The sequence below is a fragment of the Rattus norvegicus genome, chromosome 11 (genome assembly GCF_036323735.1).
Source record: "Rattus norvegicus strain BN/NHsdMcwi chromosome 11, GRCr8, whole genome shotgun sequence".
NCBI lineage: Eukaryota > Metazoa > Chordata > Mammalia > Rodentia > Muridae > Rattus > Rattus norvegicus.
In genome coordinates, this window is record NC_086029.1 from 84063334 (window position 1) to 84083297 (window position 19964).

Consider the following 19964-nt stretch of genomic DNA (forward strand, 5'->3'; position numbering starts at 1 on the left):
GCACACACACCACACACACACACATACACTCACAAACACATATATCACAAACCCGCGTACACCACACACACAGAGTCACATACACTCTCATATACACATTCTCATAGACAAGTCACACTCACACCACACACTCAAACACATACCACACACATATTCACACACGTACACACACATCACACGTATATTCACACACTACACACATTCACATACACACCACAAACTCTCACACACATATTCTTACATACATGTCACACACCACACACACTCTCATGCACACACCACACACATTCACACACACCACACACATTTTCAAACCACCCATATTCATACCACCCCCCACAGAAAGAGAGAGAGAGAGAGGGAGGGAGAGAGGACTAACCATTCCAATCCATGGAAGCCATCTGTGGATCCTTAACGAGAGTTTGAAGGGAGCTGGTGAAGAGGGCCTAGGCTTTCGGGCCGGCAGTCCCAGAAAGGATTTGAAATTAGAGTTTTACAGTTCAGGATGAAGGGGCCTGGAGACATCATTTCCTTACGATCACAGTTTCACAAGGCTGTCCCACCCTGCCACTCTGCTCTGGCCCTTGTCACCTGTCCCTTCTCCTGGCAACAGGCCCCAGATTGGGTTTTCCCCACCACAGTCTGTTTTACTGGCATTTAAATGTTAATAGGAAGAAAAGTAAACATGTACACATGTGCACACATACACACACACATGTGCATGCTACACATACACAAACAAACAACAAGAGGACATTCTCGAAAGAAATACATTAGGTAATGACAGAGCAGGCAGGAAAGGCTTTCTGAGATGGCCCTGGAGATGAGGACAGACTCACGGTCAGGCTGCAGAAAGAGGAGGTTAGTTAGAGGGATAGCATGATGAACAACAGGGCAACTGGGGCCAGCAGCATTAGCAGAGAGAAAGAGAGAGGGGGAGGAAAGAGGAGTGGGGAGGGAGAGGGGAGAGGGAAGGGTTTGGGAGAGGACCACATATGTTGGGTCCCCATAGCAGCGTGTGCTGCATCATTCATATCTCCTTCTAGTTCACGTGAAGCAGGGCCTGGGTGGGAAGAGACCTGTTGTGAAGGGTGCTGATCTAGATCTGACCTGCTGTGGAGGTGCTGGAGGACAGCCCTCAGATAAGATGCTTTGGGCCTCTGGGAAGCCACTTCCTGGACGGTCCTCTGCTGTTCCTCTCCTGTGTGACGTCCGACCATGGCACCTAGTGGTCGGCTACTCCAGTGCTGGGCTATTATGGGCTAGATGAAAACAAGATACAATGTAATCCGGTTGTCGAGATTCATTTGCCTGAAGAAACACAGTACCCTTCCATGGGAGCTGCACTTTTCTGGGGGGTCTGGGCTGGGCCTCCTTTTAGATGAAGACTGCTTCTCCATGTCATGGCTCTCGCTTGCTGGTTTTGCTCAGGCCAACAGCTGGTCTGCAGCTGCCCATCTGTTGGCCCAGTTCCAGGCCGACAGGGATGACTTGATGGTAGGAAGCTGTGCCATAGCCATTGGGGCTGTAGCCCCCCTCAAATGGCCCAGTGTCTCCTTAGAAACCAGCCACTGCCTAGCACCTTCCCTCGATGACTTAATGTGACTGGAGTGTGGATTTTGGCAGGTGAACACCATGCACCAAACTCATACGTGGCAACCTGGGGACCACCCAGCCCTGAAGAGCTGGCTTGCCACACTCTGGGGTAAGTTCTCTTCATACTTGGTCTTGTTTTTCCTGGCACTTCGAAGGCCACAGGCTCTACGGCCTTAAGCGTGAGCTCCTCTTACACAGCAAAGGGAAAGAGATATATGGAGAGCTGCGTGGAAACAGAACCGTTTATAACCCATTAAACTGCCTGTCCTGATAGATTCCCGGTCCCTCCTACTTGGAATAATGTGTACAAGATGTGTAACACTTCAGGCGGTCTGCACAGTGTGATCTGGCCAAGCGCTCGTGTTCTGAATAACCTCTTAGGCAGTGCTTGCTAATTAATACCAGGGACAGCCTCGCAGCTCATGGAGAACAGAGAAGCCAGGAATCCCCAGGACAAGGGAGGATTGGCTAACGCCCTTGACTCATCATCTCTTCATAGACTCACCCTACCACCATCACAGATCCAGATGAACACTCCTAGTGACTGGAAGCGCACTGCCCATGACCTCAGTCTAGTCTGTTAGAAAATAGCTTCTAGAAAGTTCTTTTCTCAAGGAATCCAGACCTGGTCTCTACAGCTCTTCACTTTAGGGCCCTTGCCAGTCAGCTGTAGGGTAGTCCCTCATACAGGAGAGCCCTTTACCGATACAAGACAACCGTCCTGAGCTGGCTCGAACTACTTGAGGCCCTCAGACTTCACCTCCTGAGACCATCTGAGGCAAGCAACTTGCCAAGTGTGTGCTGAGTGGCCCAGTGAGGAATCAATGAGTTCCAGACTCATCTACGGTTTGTCCTTAGTGGTCCAGGACACCTGCTGGGGCAGCTACCAGAAACTAGTAGGCCTCTTCCTTTTCGGGTTCTCGTATAATACCTGTCAAGAGCCCAAGTCTCTGCTCAGAAGCTCACACCAACCCTTATTTTCGTTCCCCCCCACCATAGGTTAATAAGACTACATTCAATTCTTTGACACCAAGAAACCGTGGCCCTCGTGGGAGAGCTATGCTTCAGGTGCATCCAGATACAGCTCAGGCTCTTAGGCTTTAAGCAACCAGGAAGGTTAGCACATCTGGGAAACTGAGGCTGGGATTAGGAGAAATGAGATGTGCCTACAGGTACATGGCATACCACCTAGGATTAGAGTGCTGCATACCCATCCATCCATCATCCATCCGTCCATCTATCCAACTATCTATCTATCTATCTATCTATCTATCCATCCATCCATCTATATCTATCTATCTATCTATCTATCTATCTATCTATCTAATCATCTATCTATCTATCTATCTATCTATCTGTCTATCTATCTATCTAGTCATCTATCTATCTAGTCATCTATCTATCTATCTAGTCATCTATCTATCTATCTAGTCATCTATCTATCTAGTCATCTATCTATCTATCTATCTATCTATCTATCTATCTATCTATCTATCGACAGAGTTTCTTTGTGGAGCTCTGGCTGTCCTGGAAATCATTGTAGACCAGGCTAGCCTCAAACTCAGATATCCACCTGCCTCTGCCTCTGCCTCTGCCTCTGCCTCTGCCTCTGCCTCTGCCTCTGCCTCTGCCTCTGCCTCTGCCTCTGCCTCTGCCTCTGCCTCTGCCTCTGCCTCTGCCTCTGCCTCTGCCTCTGCCTCTGCCTCTGCCTCTGCCTCCCATGTGCCTCCAGAGTGCTGGGATTAAAGGCACAAGTCACCACAACCTGGCTGATCTTGGCATCTTTTGAGGCCACACCAAAAGTTTCTTCCTTGCCCTCAGACAGCTCAGCCAGGTAGGGGAGATAGGACTCACTTGGGATCAGCTACCAGAGGCTTGTACTTTGTGCGTTTCTGGGCACAGGTGTGGCTCTGAGTCTCCACCGTGTCTCTCCTCCCCTCCAGAGCAGGGAACTGAGTGTTTGTGGCTCTCTGGCACCAGAAGCAGGGTGTGCCCACTCAGCCTGGAGGAGGGAGCTGAGGTAGCCAGTGCCTGCTCCACCACTCTCAGTGCCCGGAAGCCTGAGGGCACAAGGACTGGCTGCCTTCCCAGAAAACACAGCTCACTGCCTGCCTGTTCTGTCCTTGAGCTCAGGCCCAGTGTGGTCCCGTGACAGGATCCCAGCTGGGGATGGTGGGCAGCGGACATTCCTCCTCCTGTGGCTTCCAAGAACCTCCCAGCTAGGGTCTCCAGACCAGACCTCCAGGACTGGTCCCCAAGGCAGCATGTGGCTTCATTCTGTTTCTGAACAAGGGTCACCTCCCCTCCTTGTTGAGTGACTTACTCCAAAATGCCTTCTCTCTACCATGGGCAGTGGTGAGGACAGGGGCTTGGAGGCTCTCCAAGGGACAGCCTGCAGACTTCTGTGGTTTCTACTGACAGGGCTGGAGACACACCCTACTCCCTGTAGCCTGTGAATCAGGCTGAGCCCTTGGTATATGGTAGAGTTATCCAGAGGCAACTTTTGGAACTCACTCTGCCCACAGTAAGCTGAAAGCCCCTCTCTCCTGCTTTGGTGGGGTTAGGTGGGTTGTTGGAAGGGGAGGGGCTGGCTCTGAAGGGTCAGCTGTGATCAGTCAGCCAAAAGGTTTTTAATTAGGACATCCCCAGTGTTTCTAGTGGTTAAGGGCAAAGGGCAAAGAAAGAACCAGGTCCATTCTCAAGATGGTGTGAGGTCTGTATGTGACCAGGTGGAAAAGCATGGGTCATGGGTATGAGACAGGTGGTCAAGTCTTGCTTGTCAATTTTGAGAATAACACACTGATGCAAAGAAAACAGTGGCAGTTGGGGCCTGAGACCGACTCACAGTGTTCTCATCTGTAAAACGGGCCCTAAAAGTGTGCCACACTCAAAAGGCACTGGATATGAATGGGCCTTTGGCACTGTGAGGTGGGGTGAGACCGGCTAGTGTGGCCATCTCTCAGGCCTGGGAAGGAGCCCTTGGTTTTAGCTGCCCACAGGAGGGTAGCAAGCCAGGGTCGCGCATCCTTCCTTCCCCACTAGGAGGAGCACTCGGCACTTGCTGAGATGCGTGTGCGTGGCAGGTCAGGAGGGCGGGAGGAGCGCTGGCTCCCTTCTGCGGACTCCTGCCCTCCCCGCGGAGCTGGACCTGGTGTCTCCAGGGCCTGCTCTCCCTCCCGGGTGCTGGCAGGCTTTCAGAGGCCGGAGGAGGAGGAGGAGGAGGAGGAGGTCTGGCTGCCAGGAAGGGTGGGGCTGCCAGACACTGCAGAGCCACACTGTGACCCAGCCGTCCCGGAAACGCTCCCAACCTCGGCCCTTTGCGCGCACATCCGGCCAGGAGGGGTGTCAGCCAGGCTCAGGGGGACAGAGGGTGCGCGTGGGATGCCTCCGAGGTCAGGCTGCTATCACCCAAATCAGAAAGAACAAGCTTTTCTTTCTTTCTTTCTTTCTTTCTTTCTTTCTTTCTTTCTTTCTTTCTTTCTTTCTTTCTTTCCTTCCTTCCTTCCTTCCTTCCTTCCTTCCTTCCTTCCTTCCTTCTTTCTTTCTTTCTTTCTTTCTTTTTTCTCTCTTTTAAAAACCTTATTCTGGGGTGAGAGGCTTTGTGACAGGTTTGGTGTTACAGAAGCAAGCCCTTAGCGGTCGGTGTGTTACACTCTGGAGGCTTCCCCAAGCTTGTGGGTGTAGTGGATTTATTCATTAATTAATTAAAAGAGAACAGTCATCCTGTGCCAAACTAGTTACCTACACGAGCCCTTTTGTAGCTTGCTGCTTATTTTGTCCATTTTATACATGAGAGTGCAGAGGTGGCAAGGGTCACATGACCAGTCACGTCAGTTTTGGTTGTTGGATCTTGGATACAAACCTCGGATTTATTATTATTATTATTATTATTATTATTATTATTATTATACCTTAGTTGCCCATCTCTGAAACTGCCAGGACCTGGCAGAGCACTCAGTACAGATGTGCCCAGCAGGAGCCCATGGGCACGGCATAAAACAAGTAACAGCTTTAGCAATGGTGGTGCAATGGGACCATGTGAACCTGGAGCTAAGGGTCTAGCTTCCTTCTCTTGATGTGATTTTCCTTTTCCCAGGGACTATGTCAGGGTGAGGCTGTTAGGCATCCCCAGGCTTACCCCTCACTCAGGTGAGGAAGGAGATACTTTGTTGGGGGACTAGAGGACGACTAGAGAGTCGTCCCTTCTGTGTTCCAGATACTCCAAGCCTGGGGGAGGGGATTGAGTGGAAAGACACCTGCTTCCTTCGATGACATCACTGTGGGAGGCCTTCTCACCAAATCCTAATGGAGGAGGTGACGAGGACACAGAAGCTTGGCCTGCCCAGAGCGCTGAGTCACAGGGTCTGGCCCATGTTCTTGAGAAGCACGGACTCTTGTGTCATAGTTTTAGAGGATGCCAGGGCTAGTTCAGCCTTCTGCAGCTAGGTGTGAGAGGGGATGGGGTACAGGTGGGTCTGAGAGGGTATCCTGACTCCCAACATAGCGCCTGACCTACAAGCTACCAGTGTAGCTCCCATTCCCTGTCCGGGCACTGTGTGTGTCTTTTTGTCAAGCCAGATCCGTTCGTTCCTCCCGTCATTTTGACTGTTTCTGGGCTGGGGTTTAACATGTCATGCTGATTTAGAACCAGAAGGAATTCACTCAGAAAACATAACCCATCAGAAACTCCAGTAGACGAAGAACAGTCATGCAGGTGTGGGAAGTGATGGGGACACATGGGGACAGCGGCCCGAGACTCACAAGACAGGAAGCTGCTGTCATTCCAGGCCACAGGGCCAAAGAGAACGTGGCATTGCCAGAAGCCAGAGGGGAAGGGGACCTTGGTGCAGATTTCTTGGCAGGAGTTAGGGTTCTAGGGGTAGTGTGGCCGAACAAAAGGAAAGAGACTGGTCCTCCTCCTCCTCTTCATCCCTGGGTCTCTGGCAGTGAGAGGTTCCTTGGCTATGATAGTTGGCAAGAATAGAGCCATGTATCAGATGAAATGGCTGGGCTGGTAGGGCCTGAATCTGAGGCTGAACAGGTCACAGACCTGTTAACGTAGCATCCCTCTAATATCCCGCCAGGATTGAAAGCACATCTGTCTTTGAAGGTTGGCCAGAGTTGTTAATCACTAATAATACAAATGTTACCTCTGTCCTGAATGAGGTGGGGAGGGATGGGCCATTTTAGGAGAATGACCTGCTGCTTCCTGCATATTTTTCAGAAGATGGAGTAGTGTCTGGTGCTTAACGGAACACCAGATGCTTTTGATAGGCCATCACAGCAAGATCTGAGGAAGAGGTAAGACAGACTGATTGACATGCACATATGGATGATGCTGGGCTCAGACTTGAGTCCGCTCAGATGCACTAGTTATCTCCGAGCTTCGGGCTCTGTGTCTTTGTTCAAATGGGGACTCTCATTTTCGGGGTTCTATAGAAATGAATGACAAAGGGATAGTTCGCTTGTGCCCATAAACAAATGCCCCACAGGAGAGCTGCCTATCCTCCCTTGTGGTTATCACGATGCACTCTGGGGTGGGCACCTGTAATTCTCATCTCATAACCACAGAAACAACAAATGGTACTCAAGAGCAGGCTTGTCCACCGTCCCCCTCAAAGGAGGAATTTACTCTTCAAAGTCTACAGCCCCCTCCTCCATCCTTCTCTGTCTCTTTCACCTCCCTACCCGTGTTTCAAAGACATTCTAGAGCTTTCTGTCAGGCATTGTGGGAAAACCATGCCTCCTGGAGCTCATCTACCCAGATCCTTTTTGACCGATCTGTGAACGTTGTCTGTTGGGAAGGTCTAGTAGCAAGAGGCTAGCTACTCAACGGGACAGCATAATTTTCTTATTAAAACTGAGTTCTGCCATGCTCGTATTGACTCCATGGATGTTTATGGAACGCACGTAGCTCGAAATGAACACGGTAGGCCCAGCAAATATTTACACTCTCCGGTTTCCATTTGGGACAGGGTAGCTGATTTTTCCTCAGCATTAAATCTCTCAAGATGGGGAGATCAAAGCTAGGGACAGTCTTGGTGCCTGGACTCTGTCACCAGTGTTCCTAGGGTGCAGGGAAGCTGTATGGTGTACCCACAAAGGAACACGGGTGGAGGTTTGCAGGTGATAGAGGAGGTAGGCTTCTGGGAAACACAGGGGTCAGTCCATCTGGAGTGTGGCACGTCTGGGAACCATCCTCTGGCTGGCTGCCCGGGACAAGCCCTGAGCTGCACTTTGGGGTCTTATTCACAGCTTCCTCTGTTCCCAAAGGATCCCTTTTACAGTTCTCACAACCTGACCCCAGCATCCCTGGGAATGCCGACTGACAGCTGCATGGAGTGTAGCCACAGCAGCCCTGTCGGGTGCCAGCTGGACGTGCCTGGCCGCCACCCGGGGATGTCAGAGCAGAGCTGCAGGCCACCCTTCCGCCAGCAGGAAGCCCAGCCGCAAACACTTGGACAGGAAGCCTGTGTGCTGGCCAGCTGAGCCAGCTCTGGTTTCTCTTGTGTCTGAGGGTTTGGCCTCTGGGTAGAAGAAAGCGAGCCAGGTGCTGAGGACTGCTCTGACGGGGCCATGGCCTCCCTCCACGCCCCCCCCCCCCCCAGCTTGGGTTGCGGGTTCAAGGGTGTAAGCCGAAAAGCATCATCCAAGCGGAGGCAGAAGGGGTGTTTCCTGGAGGCAGGGTGAGGGAGCAGGGAACATGCTGTTTACCAGGACTGGGCCAGCTGGCTGAGGCTACACTGCGAACCCTTTGTGCTGGCTCCAGGCGAGATGGGGTTGATGGTTCAGCCCTGAAGTGCAAACCCAAGTTACTTCCCACTTCCCAGCTGCGTCTGCCTCTGGGAACCCACACTGGAGTCTCTCTCAGAGGGTTGCGATGTCCACCTATTCCTGGCTGTCACGACGACTCCTCAGGGCGCCAAGTTGCGCTTATGAGAGAGAATTACTGAGAACTGAGCGTGCTCAGCCAGGGACCAAGATGATTTTGCACGCAGGGCTGAGCATATACGTAAATCTCTTGAAGGTGGTCAGTCTATACATCCATATAACCGTTGTGAAGGCACCCGGGATCATAGGACACTTAGGCTCTTCACAAGTTCCCTCACAGCCTGACGGTCCAGTAAGAGATGTCTGATGTCAGGTACCCAGGTAAGAAGATTGGCCTATGGCTACACAGCAGCAGTAGCAGAGCCCGGCTGACCACAGTGACTTCTGCAGCTCTAGAAAGAGAATGAAAAGGTTTCTTTTCAAAATACATGAGCATCTATCTGAGCATACCCACCTGGGAGATGTGCTCTGGGCTGGCAACCACCGCTCACATCCCAAGGGAGACTCTACTTGTAGCTTTAGGCTTCCGGGCTCCCTCACAGCCTTTTCCTCTTCAGTTTGAATAATCCATGTTTTGTTCTACTCATGGCCTCTGTGGTTCTGACTTTAGACCAGGCCTTGGCAACATTTTCTACAAAGGCTACCTGGTAATCATACTGAGCTTTGTGACCATGTTATTGTAATATGTTATTGGTGGCCGTGACTCTTTTTTTTGTTGTTGCTGTTGTTTTGCTGTGGAAGTCTAAAATTATCTATAGATAACGCACATCCGTGTCCTATCTGTGTCCCTATTAAATGTTATCCACCAAACAGGCAGTGGGCCAGTACTGCCCCCGCCCCAGGCCATAATTTGTTGGTCTTCAAATCAAAACTCTTTTTAAAAGAGTTTCTTGTAGCCCAGGTTAGCCTTGAATTTACCTTGTCGTTAAGAGTCCAAGTTAAGGGCTGGAGAGATGGCTGGCTGCTCTTCCAGGGGTCCTGAATTCAATTCCCAGCAACCACATGGTGGCTCACAACCATCTGTAATGAGATCTGATGCCTTCTTCTGGTGTGTCTGAGGACAGCTACAGTGTGCTCACATATATAAAATAAATAAATCTAAAAAAAAAAAAAAAGAGTCCGAGTTAACCTAATGACTAAATAAACAAACAAATTAGTTTTGCAGCAAGATCGTTTTAGTGGTAACTCCTTGTACTTCCTTCTGATCCCCGTGTGGGGACAGGGACAGTGTGATGTGACTCAGTACCTCTCTCCTGAAGGAATGAATACATAGGCTGGTTTGAACTCAGACCTGCAGCTCATCGTTCTGGCCTTTGTTCCCTTTTGAAATGTGGGTGACACCAGCCGCAGCGAATGTATGTGAAGTCTGGGGCTCAGTGGCGAGGGTGGGAGAAATAACAAGAGTTGTTACCTGAGAGGAAGCCATGCTGCTGGGGGCCACCCACTGCGTCCTCACAGTAAGCTTGCGTCCCGCCTGTGTTCTCTTGCCCTAGGCACCAGAAGAGAACACTGTGCCCTAAGCCTTTGTCTGGGAAACTGGGCTCCCAGAAGCTTGCAGAAGGCTGCCGTGTGGTGTCCCAACTCACTCTGTCCAAAATGACCTCTTCATCGCTGCCCCTTCCTCTTTCTCTGTCTCTCTAGACTCCAAGCCAGAAGCCCTCCTGTGTCGTGGTAAAAGTTAGAAAGGAACATTTTCTCTCAGTTCCCATGAGCTGGATCCGCTCACTCCGGCTGCTACTCTATGGTCTGCAAGCCGCCTTCTCCCGGCTGTCTCCCTTTTAGCCGCCCTCTCCACGTGGTCCCTAACACACACACACACACACACACACACACACACACACACACACACACACACAAAACCCTCCTTCTGCAGGCCCTGTGTGTTCCCACTCCACACGGGCAACAGAACCAGATCCGCACACTCCAACTGCCTCTTTGCCTTTTCTTTTCACACACTGTCCTCTTTAGCCTGGTAGAATCAAAGTTCCAGAAATTTGTAATTTAGCAATTAGATTTACATGTTAATTTCTCAGTCCACAATGCATCCACACAATAAATCCATTGCCAATTTATAAAGAAATAAACAGCCCACCTAGACAAGATAAAAATCGATGTAGTTCACCCATATCTGAACCATCCTCCTTTGTAGACTCCATCTTGATCTCTCGCTCCCCCTCCTCCCTCCTTCCTAGACTTTTCCCCACCTACCCGTCCTTCTCATCCAATGATAGGCTACGCCTTATCCTGGACCCGCCTTGCTGCATAATGACATCATCCTACACATCACCCTTTCTGTTTAATAAAAAACAAACTTTTTGCATCAAATATAAGTTGTGCACGACTACTACCATTAGAAAATCATCCAGACAACTGTGTTTCCTCAAAGTTAATTGAGGCTTGGGTAGGCTATGAGACTAAATTAGTCTTCAACTCCATCAGAAACCTGAGAACGGCCAATATTACCCGAAATTACGAGAAGCACAAAACATAGCTTCTAAAACTTAGCCAATTCATAGAGACCGCTGACCGCCTGGACAGTCCCTTATTCCTCCAAGCGTTGGAGCATCGGTCTTCAGCCTTCTCGCCCAGGATCGTCTGACAGACCTTTGCAATGCAGAATTTTGAAGGGCTGATAATTCTGGATCCGCAAAGATTATCAATCGACGATTCTGCACTCCCGATCCATCTCTGCTCCACGCCCTGTCTGGTTGGGGGTTCATCAGCTTTCTTGAAGTGACTGCCTGGATTTTAATAGGTTTATTGAGACACAATTCACAAAGTATGTAACTGACCAGTTTCGATTATAATTCAAAGGTTTTCATGTGTTTACGCAGTTGTTTAACCATTACTACACTGAGTTTTGAGCATTTCCGGTTGTCCCTAAGAGCAGAATCCTGGAGGCATTTTGGCTTCCACACCTCTTCCTGGCACTAAACTATTGCTGGGGCTTGGTAAACATCTGCCACAAAGGCCTGCCTGCTCTAACGTTTCACACAAACTGATCAAACTGTCCTGTATATGGTCTCTGGGGTCTAAGCTTCTTCCGCCGAGCCCAATATTTTAAAGGCTCGCCCATTTTGCTGCCCTTATCAATATTTCCACTCTCTTTTAAGGGCTGAATAGTATTCCACGGTATAGATTTATGACGTTGTATTTATCCATTCATAAACCGTACCTTTTTTATTCATCTTTCAAAGAAGTGAAAAGCAAGGAGGTGCTCAAGGACTCACAGCTCCCCTGAGATTTGATAGAATTAAAAACTGGACAGAAATTTGGCAGCCATGCATTGCTCTGATGACGTGACTTACTGGGGGAAGACCATTTCCCAAGCTCCCTCCACACCAAGGCACTGGGATGAGGACCAATGTCCTGGCCTCCAACCGTGTTACATTTCCAACTACCTCTAACTACGCCAGGGTCTGGAGAGCAGATGAAGTCCCTGGTAAGTGCGTGCTTTTGACACGAGTGTGCCCGTGTCAGGAATGCCAGTGCCCCAGAGTCATGGGAATATAAAGGTTTCCTTGGGGTCAGGCCCAGGGGAATAGAGGTCGGAGTTTGAAGCTTGACCTTTGGTTAAAAACAGAGGGTTGGCCTTTGGCTAAAAATGGTACAGAACAAAAAAAAAAAAAAAAAAAAAAAAAAATTCAGGGTCACAGGCCTCAGGCTGCTCCCTAGAGACCCTGCCTTTAGACTGGCTAACCCATTTCTTTGTTCGTGCTGCGTGTAACAAACGCCCCGAGTGTCCTGACTGCTGGTTTGTCTTCATCTGCACCGACCGTCTGCCTTTCTTAATCTTCAGCCACGCCTGGCCAAGCTTCTAGGACCCTGCCTCATGGACAGAAGCACCACAACTTTCAGGACAGACATCCAGGTAGACACAGAAGCAATGAGCAAGGTCTAAGCCTGTTCACCTCAGTTTCAATCTGTGTCTCGGAAAAACAGGGCTTAAAATCCCAAGGTAGGAGGATTGCTTTTAGAGAGTGATTTTTAAAGCCACTTTCTGTCCCAGTGACAGACACCCAAGTTGTCATGCTAAAAGGACTTCTTCTGGCTCAGGCCTGGAGGGTTCGGTCTCTGATGGACGACTGTTGTTTGAGTATGTCCTGGTGGGAGTGCAAAGCTGGACAATGTGACTCACACCGATGGGAAAAGGGAGAGAGGAGACATAGGGAGAAAGGAAATATCCAGGGTCCGAAGGTCTCCCCTGAGTGTGCATTTCTGGTGTACTGAAGACTTCCTCACCAGCCCCCACCTCTGAAAGACTTCATCCTCTCCACAGACCTGCCCTAGAGACCAACCTTTACACCCCATGGGCCTTTGGGGGACACCAAAAGCCAGATGATAACAAGCTGCTCTTACATTGCTTGTCTGGTATTCTGGATCCCACCCAACCTTCTACCTCACTTGGAGCCTATGTTAATCAGTAGGAAGACTCCATTTAAAAACTCAGGAATCGAGTGTCCTACAGTTGGAAGATACCTCAGAACACCTACTCTATAGCAGGGTTCGCAGAGGGAAGACGGCTGTCCAGGAAGCGCCTCTAGTACGGGCAGGCAGCTTTTTCAGAGCCCCATCTGTCTGCGGTTTTCTAGCAAACCACAGAGGCTGCTTCTGTGCATGATGCGGCCACCCGAGGGTACTAGTTGCCTCTCCGTTGGACCTTTGGCTCCGCCACTGTCATAAACGGTTACGCAGGCTCCCTGCTTTTGTATGGTCTTGCTGGCTTCAAGCTGTCAGGCGGAAACATGTGATTAGCAGGCTGTGAAGTGTGGAGAGTGGAGGCCGGCCCTCTTTCAGCCTCTCTGCCAGCAGGTGGGCCATGGTTCTCACCTATTTTGGGATTTTTCTAAAACAGGAAAAATAAAATCTTTGGAACTGTCACAAAAAAAAAAAAAAAAAAAAAAAAAAAAAACAGGTGTCCATGACAGCTCCAAATATAGCATTATCAATCGAGCAAAACACAAAGCGTTGTCCCATCAACAATGCCAGTGTTAGGCAATGAGTCAGAGAGCTGGAAGGCAAGGATGGGGACACAGCCTCTTTAGGAAGGTTGTGTCCTAACGAGGTGTCTCATAGGGAGTGTGGGGTGAATTGAATGGGTCACTGGGGTCCCACAAAGGATGAGATGTGTCTAGTAACCAGGGATGCCCTCTACAAGCAAATAGGCAGATTGAAGAGGAAGGGAAGGCCTGATGCCTGGAAGTCTTCGGTGAACATTGGTAGTGACTACCAGGTTCCCACAAGTACAGAGAAAGCTGGTAGGCTTGTCTGTCTACCACAGTAGCCCCTAGCCCATGTGACACTTGGGCTCTTATTAAATGACACTCACACAGGTTCGGAGAGATGGAGCAGAGGTTAGAATAACTTTCTGCTCATCAGAGGATCCAAGAGCAGGTCCAGCACCCATGTTGGGCTGTTCTTCGTTCTCTTCTGGCTTTGAGATGTTGAATTTTGGGGGGAATGCCCCATCCCCAAACTTGTCCCTTTGGGGCAACAGCAGCTGTCCACATTGGTGAGGTCATATGGAAGCCAGTAGAAAGTAGCCTTGTTCTCTTCCTATGTGCAGAGGTAATCCTGAGGAACCATGATTTTGACTGGGTTGAGGAAAAGTGAGTCTTCAGGTATGAGGCCCCACAGGCTTTCCAACACAACCTCTGGAAAGGATAGCTTCTCTCCCCTGCACCAGGGCCTTACACAGAGGGGTGTTGTTCCAAGGATGGGAGGGGCAGGTGTAGGCTCTTCTTCCCCCATCAAAGCAGTCATCCTTTTCCTGGGGAAAATCTTATTTCTCCCAGTGCTCACAGTGTAGGTGGAACTTGGGGGTAGAAGACTCGGGTCTATTCAGCCTTCTAAAGCTCTGGAAATAGCCCAGCGTCTAGCGTGGGGAGGTGCAGAGCCCAGGGCAGGGACTGGACGTTGGAGCCATCCCTTGGGCAAGTTGCTCAGCCTGACTAAGCTCTCTCTGTCTCCTCATCAGTGTTGATAATGGTCACTTGGGCACCAAATGACAGTGTGGGGGAAGACACCACCTTGCTGATTTTGGGTGGTGTGCTCAGCACAGACCAGCCGCTTCTGCTCACACTCAGTGTAGATTACAGGGCACATCCCCCCGAGCGGCAGCCCGTGGCTGGGGTTTTCCTATCTCTCACTAGCTGGATTTCTATCTGAATTATAGGCTTGTGGGCTTTCAGAACCGTTAGGGACGCAGATACCATCGAGTCTGGTTGCAGATTAGGGAACTGGTCTGCAAGCGTGGTGGGGAGGGGCCAGCTAGGAAGAAGGCCGTGTGTGACCTGGCTTCTCCACCCACTGCCACCACAGCTTCCTAGACCTGCTCATTCAGGAACACAGTCCAGGCCACCTAGCCAGAAACCAGAAAGCCTGCCCGCAGGCTCCCATCCTGGCTGCGGCAGGGTCCCATTCCTAGCAACCACATGGCCTAGAGATGTCTCCCCATGGTCTAATAGTATTTCCAGCACACCCTGACTCCTTGCCTTGGCCTGGAACAGAAACTTTAGATCTCAGTTGTTCTGTTTTCTTCCCATTTTATTATTATTATTATTATTTTTTTGCTTCTTTTTTTCGGAGCTGGGGACCGAACCCAGGGCCTTGCGCTTCCTAGGCAAGCGCTCTACCACTGAGCTAAATCCCCAACCCTTCTTCCCATTTTATATCCTGATAACAACCTCAGGCCATCTGAGATTACAAGAGGCCTGTCCCAGACCAGCTCCTGGAAAGAGATAAGGAGGTGTGTGTGTGTGCGTGTGTGTGTGCGAGTGCGTGTGTGTGTGTGTGTGTGGTGTGTGTGTGATTTAGTTTTTAATATATTCCCACTTTATTGCTTTTAAATTTTAAACAATTATTACATTTACTAATTTAACACAAGCCTGTTCCTAACTCAAAGTATCCTATGATAAAAAGAAGTTGCTTTTCTTACATTTAAAAATGTCAAGTCGCAAAGGATACGTGGCAAAATCAATTTTCATCTTAAACGAAATACAAGTGAGTCCAAGTTTCGCTGGGTGTTGACCAGCAATTCCACCTGTGAATACCCATGCCTTTGTATGTGAGCACACAAGGCATTAGAGCTATTTGCTCCAGACACGCGTGCTTGGGGGAGCTAACTTTCAGTCAGTCTGATGACAAGAAGCAGGCATATTCTCGAAGAGAAATACAGAAGGGCCAGGTGGAGCTCGCTTACAGTTCCCGCTCACCTCACATGTGGAGAACACACACACACACACACACACACACACACACACACGGCGGAGGTCTCGCTTCTCACGTCAGCTCAGCGTCGGCTTCACATGGACCATCGTGGAGTCACTTTACTCTTGGCTGCTTCTCTCCAACCTTTGGGGATCCACCCCACTGAGTCCTATCACCCAAAGATGGCCCTGGGGTTACGGAAAAGACCTCTGCTCTGGTGTCCCAGGCCAAGATGAGTCACAGGGACAGCATCTCAGAGGCTGTGGTGCTGAGCGCCATGACACTGAGGTGGAAGCTGTGCTTCTGAACCTGCAGTCGACAGTCCGCAAGTCCCGTGCGGCTGAGAGAGATGATCCTGTTATTGGCTTCCAACTGCTTTTGTGTGGTTCTGTGTCTGTCAGTCAAGGTCCTGTCACGTCTCCCAGCCTGGCTTCAAGTTCCAAATCCTCCTGCCTCTGCTCCCTGAGCACTAGGATTATAGATGAGTCCCACACACCGGCCTTAAGTGCTTTTCAGTGGGAAAAATTCTGGTCCAGCTGCTTGCTTCGTAGATTGCCTTATTTATTGAGCGAAAGCCTTCCTTTGGCATACACTTCTGAAACTCACCTATTCATATGAGGTCCCTCTTGGAGGGGTAATAAAACGTCAGCTTTAAAACTGAAGTTCTCTCCCCTCTTTAGCTGTCTGTCTGTCTGTCTGTTTTTATTTATTGCAGGCATGAACTTTCAGCCTGGTTTATGAAGTCTGTTTATTTTGAGCAACGAGTCTGGACTTCATCAAAATGGCAGTATTTTAGAGACTCCGCCCTAAGGTGAAAGTCCTGGGTCTCGGGGTTTAAACCCCAGCCTCTGACCTCAGCCCCAGAGGCACAGAGGTGGCTTTTATTAAAAAGCTGCTGCCTTGAGGAAGGGTTTACTGTAACCCCTCATCTGTGGGGCATGCACTGTACGAACCCCAGAAGATTCGGGGAACACGAACAGTATCTGCTGATCTTTGTCCTGTACAGACACCTGGAATGGAGTGTGATTTCTCAGGTAGACACAGTAAGAGGTGAGCCACAGTGCCCCCAAAAAGAATAGCAGTAACAACGGACTGTGCTGTGTAAGCCACATTGCAAGTCATTGTGCACACGACCGTAGTAGAAGTCCTGTGAACGTGGCCTCTTTCTGTGTCCCGTATTGTATCGTACCCCACCACTTGTCTTCCCATGATGAAGTGACACAAAGTTGGAAGGAAGGACTTCCTGCCCTCCGTGGTATGTCTGGGTTGTCCAGATTCTGTTCCCCACTTTTGGGTCCTTAATAAGTAGGGGTTGTGGGAACTGAGGTGCTGCCGTGCTGCAAGTCAGTTCTAAAGGGACCATGAAAGGGACCACGGCAGCTATGGTGTTCGCTGTGTAGATTCTCTCCCTGCCTGAGGTGCAACGGCACAGGGCTTCCTTTCCTCACACCATTCAGAACTTATGAATTGCAGCTGGCCATGACAGGGCACACAATGAGTTCAAGGTCACCCTGGGTCTCGTGAGACCCTATCTCAAAACAAAACACAGACTCCACAAAGTTAAGCTAAGTCAAATTTAATCTTTGTCTCCGAGGTCTTCCTACGTGATATTTTCAGACCGTGGTTGCCAGTAGATGAATGTAGTCAGTGGGGTGGGGGTGGGGAACTGCAGACAACAGGGGACTCCTTCTGTAAATGAGACTTTTTTCTTATGTAGTCAAAAGAAACCATAGCTCCAGTTCCATCCAGAGAAAAGTCCGTGTGGCCATGCAGGGCACCTGCATCACTGGGGTTCCACAGCGTTGGCCAAGGGTCTGCTACCGAGGGTGTTTATTGAGCACTTATGAGCAGACCAGCTTTGTGACAGAGCACTGTAGGTGCCTCATGGGGACAAACCTAACACAGGAGAATATCACACGGGTGAAGTTGGGCCCCTCCCCAGGGCCACTCACCGTGTGCACTCCATGCAGATTCATTGCAGCCAGGCCTGACTAGACCCCTGGTATTAGGGTTGGTTTTAGTGGCAAGTTGGCACAAATTAGAACCACCCGAGTAGGGAGCCTCAGCCGACAAAACAAGCATCCTGATTGTCTTGATGTGAGACAGTCCACCTTGATTTTGAGCAACATCTTTTGGATAAAAAGGGTTGTTTAGAAGGTTCTGCAGCCAGCGATTGTAAGCATTTATCATAGACTAGGGACTGATGGCTGTCCAGGAAACTTTCTGGTTCCCAGTGCCAGACTAGGACTACTGAGGCTCCCCAGCTCATGGACTCAGTAACTGCAGGTTGTGTCCTACCATCCTGTGAGAGAGCTATTTCAGGACTACTCCTCACTGCTCACGTATCTGAACATCTAATCCCAAGGACCCAGTAACTACCAGGTTCTTAGGTTCTCGGGTGTGATTCTGCTGCTGTTCCCATTTTAAAACTGACTTAGCCAATTCATGTACCCATGTCTGCATACATACACACATACACACATACACACACATTGCTGTAAATGGACTGCGTAATCTATTGTGCTCATCAAGTTACATAACTGTAATAGAAGTTATGTGAACGTGGCCTCTTTCTGTGTCCAATATTGTATTGTACCCTGCTGCTTGTCTTCCCGTGATGATGATGATGGTGGTGGTGGTGGTGGTGATGATGATGGTGGTGGCGGTGGTGATGGTGACAATGGTGATGGTGATAATGATGTGTGTGTGTTTTCACTTGAACTAGAGTTTCTACCTTGTGTGCTCCAGTCCCCATCTACAGCTAGATCTGTGTTCCAAACCTTGTTTTTTCTAGGTTGGAGCCCGTCACCTGCTGGGTACCACTCTGTGCTGTTCCAGCCTGGATAGCCTCTGGCTCACATATGACGCTACTGTCCCCTTGGCTCTGAAAACAAACAAGGACAATGAAGATTCAACGGTCCCACTCTACCTACACTGGGCTCCTGGGCCTTTCCTGTCACCAAGAGAGCTCCCCCTCAATCCAAGCACCCAACTGAATATCCAAGACCTCAGCAATCATCTTAGGTTTTACCCTCCCTCACCACCTTCTAATTAAAGGTGTGCATGCGCGCTCTGCTCTGTGGAACGCTCTCCTTCCTGCACTCGACCACTTGCTTGCTCACCACGGCAGCCTCAGACCCAGCGCAGGAGCCATTAGATAGCTTAGTGACATATGTGGGACCCATGGATATGATCATGAGTGAGCTAGCTCGCAGGTTCCTTCCCTGATGACCCAACCCTCCCAGCATCTCCACCCCACCTCTCTGATTTCTTAACTGGCAATTTCAGAACACCTTGTGGCTCTGTGTAGCTCCTGGGCCTTTCCTACCCCTCCAGAGCCCCCCACTTCTGCCTTCATGGGTGGCTCCTCTGCTCCCTGTTCTGTAGAGAATATTTCTTTTTTGTTTGCTGTTTTCCAAGATACGGTTTCTGTCCTGGGGCTCACTCTGTAAACCCGGCTGGCCTCGAACTCAGAGGTCTACCTGCCCCTGCCTTCCTCCGAGTTCTTAGATTAAAGGCATGGGCACCTTTATGCACTTTGTCTACTGCTGCCTGGCACTAGAGGGACCATTCTTAGAGAGCCCATATCCCCAGGCATTGTTCTTGCCTGTTCCCATAGTGACTGTATTGTTGTTTACATGGATTGTTCTTGCTGGGCAATGTACCGGAGACAGGATCCGGGTTCTTCAGTCACTGCGTTCCAACAAGGAGCCTCTTATGAATCCATTGTCTGATGGAGATGTGGGACGTCCTGATTCTGTGTCTAAATCCTTTTACTCTCCTGTGTCACTCACCATTCTGGTCCATCTTGATTCTAGCACTAGTCACTCAGAGGTGTCCTTCTGCCCACGGCCTCGAGAGCAGCTCTACGAGGCTGGCTGTCCCTGAGTGCTGGAATCGCCTGTCCTGTTCTTTGCCACACCAGCTCAACTTAGGGCAGGGTGCCCTGATCTATGCAGTAAGGTCTGGCTCACTGCCCTTTGACCTCCTAGGGTGTATGCAATGTTCCTGCCTTTCTGCTGGGCCCTAAGTGTTTCTCCTGTGCGGCTCTGTGTTTTGAAAGGTTCACTGACTCGGGAACTCCCCTAGGGCAGGGGTGACATCAATTGGCCCCCTCCCCCTCTCCATGCCCAAAACACCCAGAACAAGAGCACGTGCGTGCCAAGTAGGTTCCTGGGAAAGGGCAGCTGGTTCTACTGAGTGGGTTTGAAGGTCGAGGGGAGGGGAAGAAGGAGAGAACTCTGAGAAATAGGCCAGCAGGAGGGAAGTCATGAAGTTAAGGGAGGAGGGTGGAGAAGGGAGGAGGAAAGAGCAGGAAGGAGGAAAGG

General features: G+C 50.0%; 2 long non-coding RNA genes across 3 annotated transcripts; one reads left to right on the plus strand and one right to left on the minus strand.

Moving 5' to 3' along the window:
• The first annotated feature begins 1041 nt into the window (after window positions 1–1041).
• LOC134481015 (uncharacterized) lies at window positions 1042–7469 on the plus strand. Its single transcript, XR_010056162.1, has 2 exons — window positions 1042–1705; window positions 6821–7469. It is a non-coding gene; the product is annotated as an uncharacterized LOC134481015 (long non-coding RNA).
• Window positions 7470–8680: 1211 nt separating this feature from the next.
• On the minus strand, window positions 8681–10864 carry LOC134481014 (uncharacterized). 2 transcript variants are annotated; one of them, XR_010056161.1, is made up of 3 exons: window positions 10520–10864; window positions 9346–9525; window positions 8681–8819 (listed from the first exon to the last, which is right to left on the minus strand). It is a non-coding gene; the product is annotated as an uncharacterized LOC134481014 (long non-coding RNA). The 2 variants fall into 2 exon arrangements; XR_010056160.1 differs by lacking the exon at window positions 10520–10864 and adding an exon at window positions 9839–10043.
• Window positions 10865–19964: the final 9100 nt, after the last annotated feature.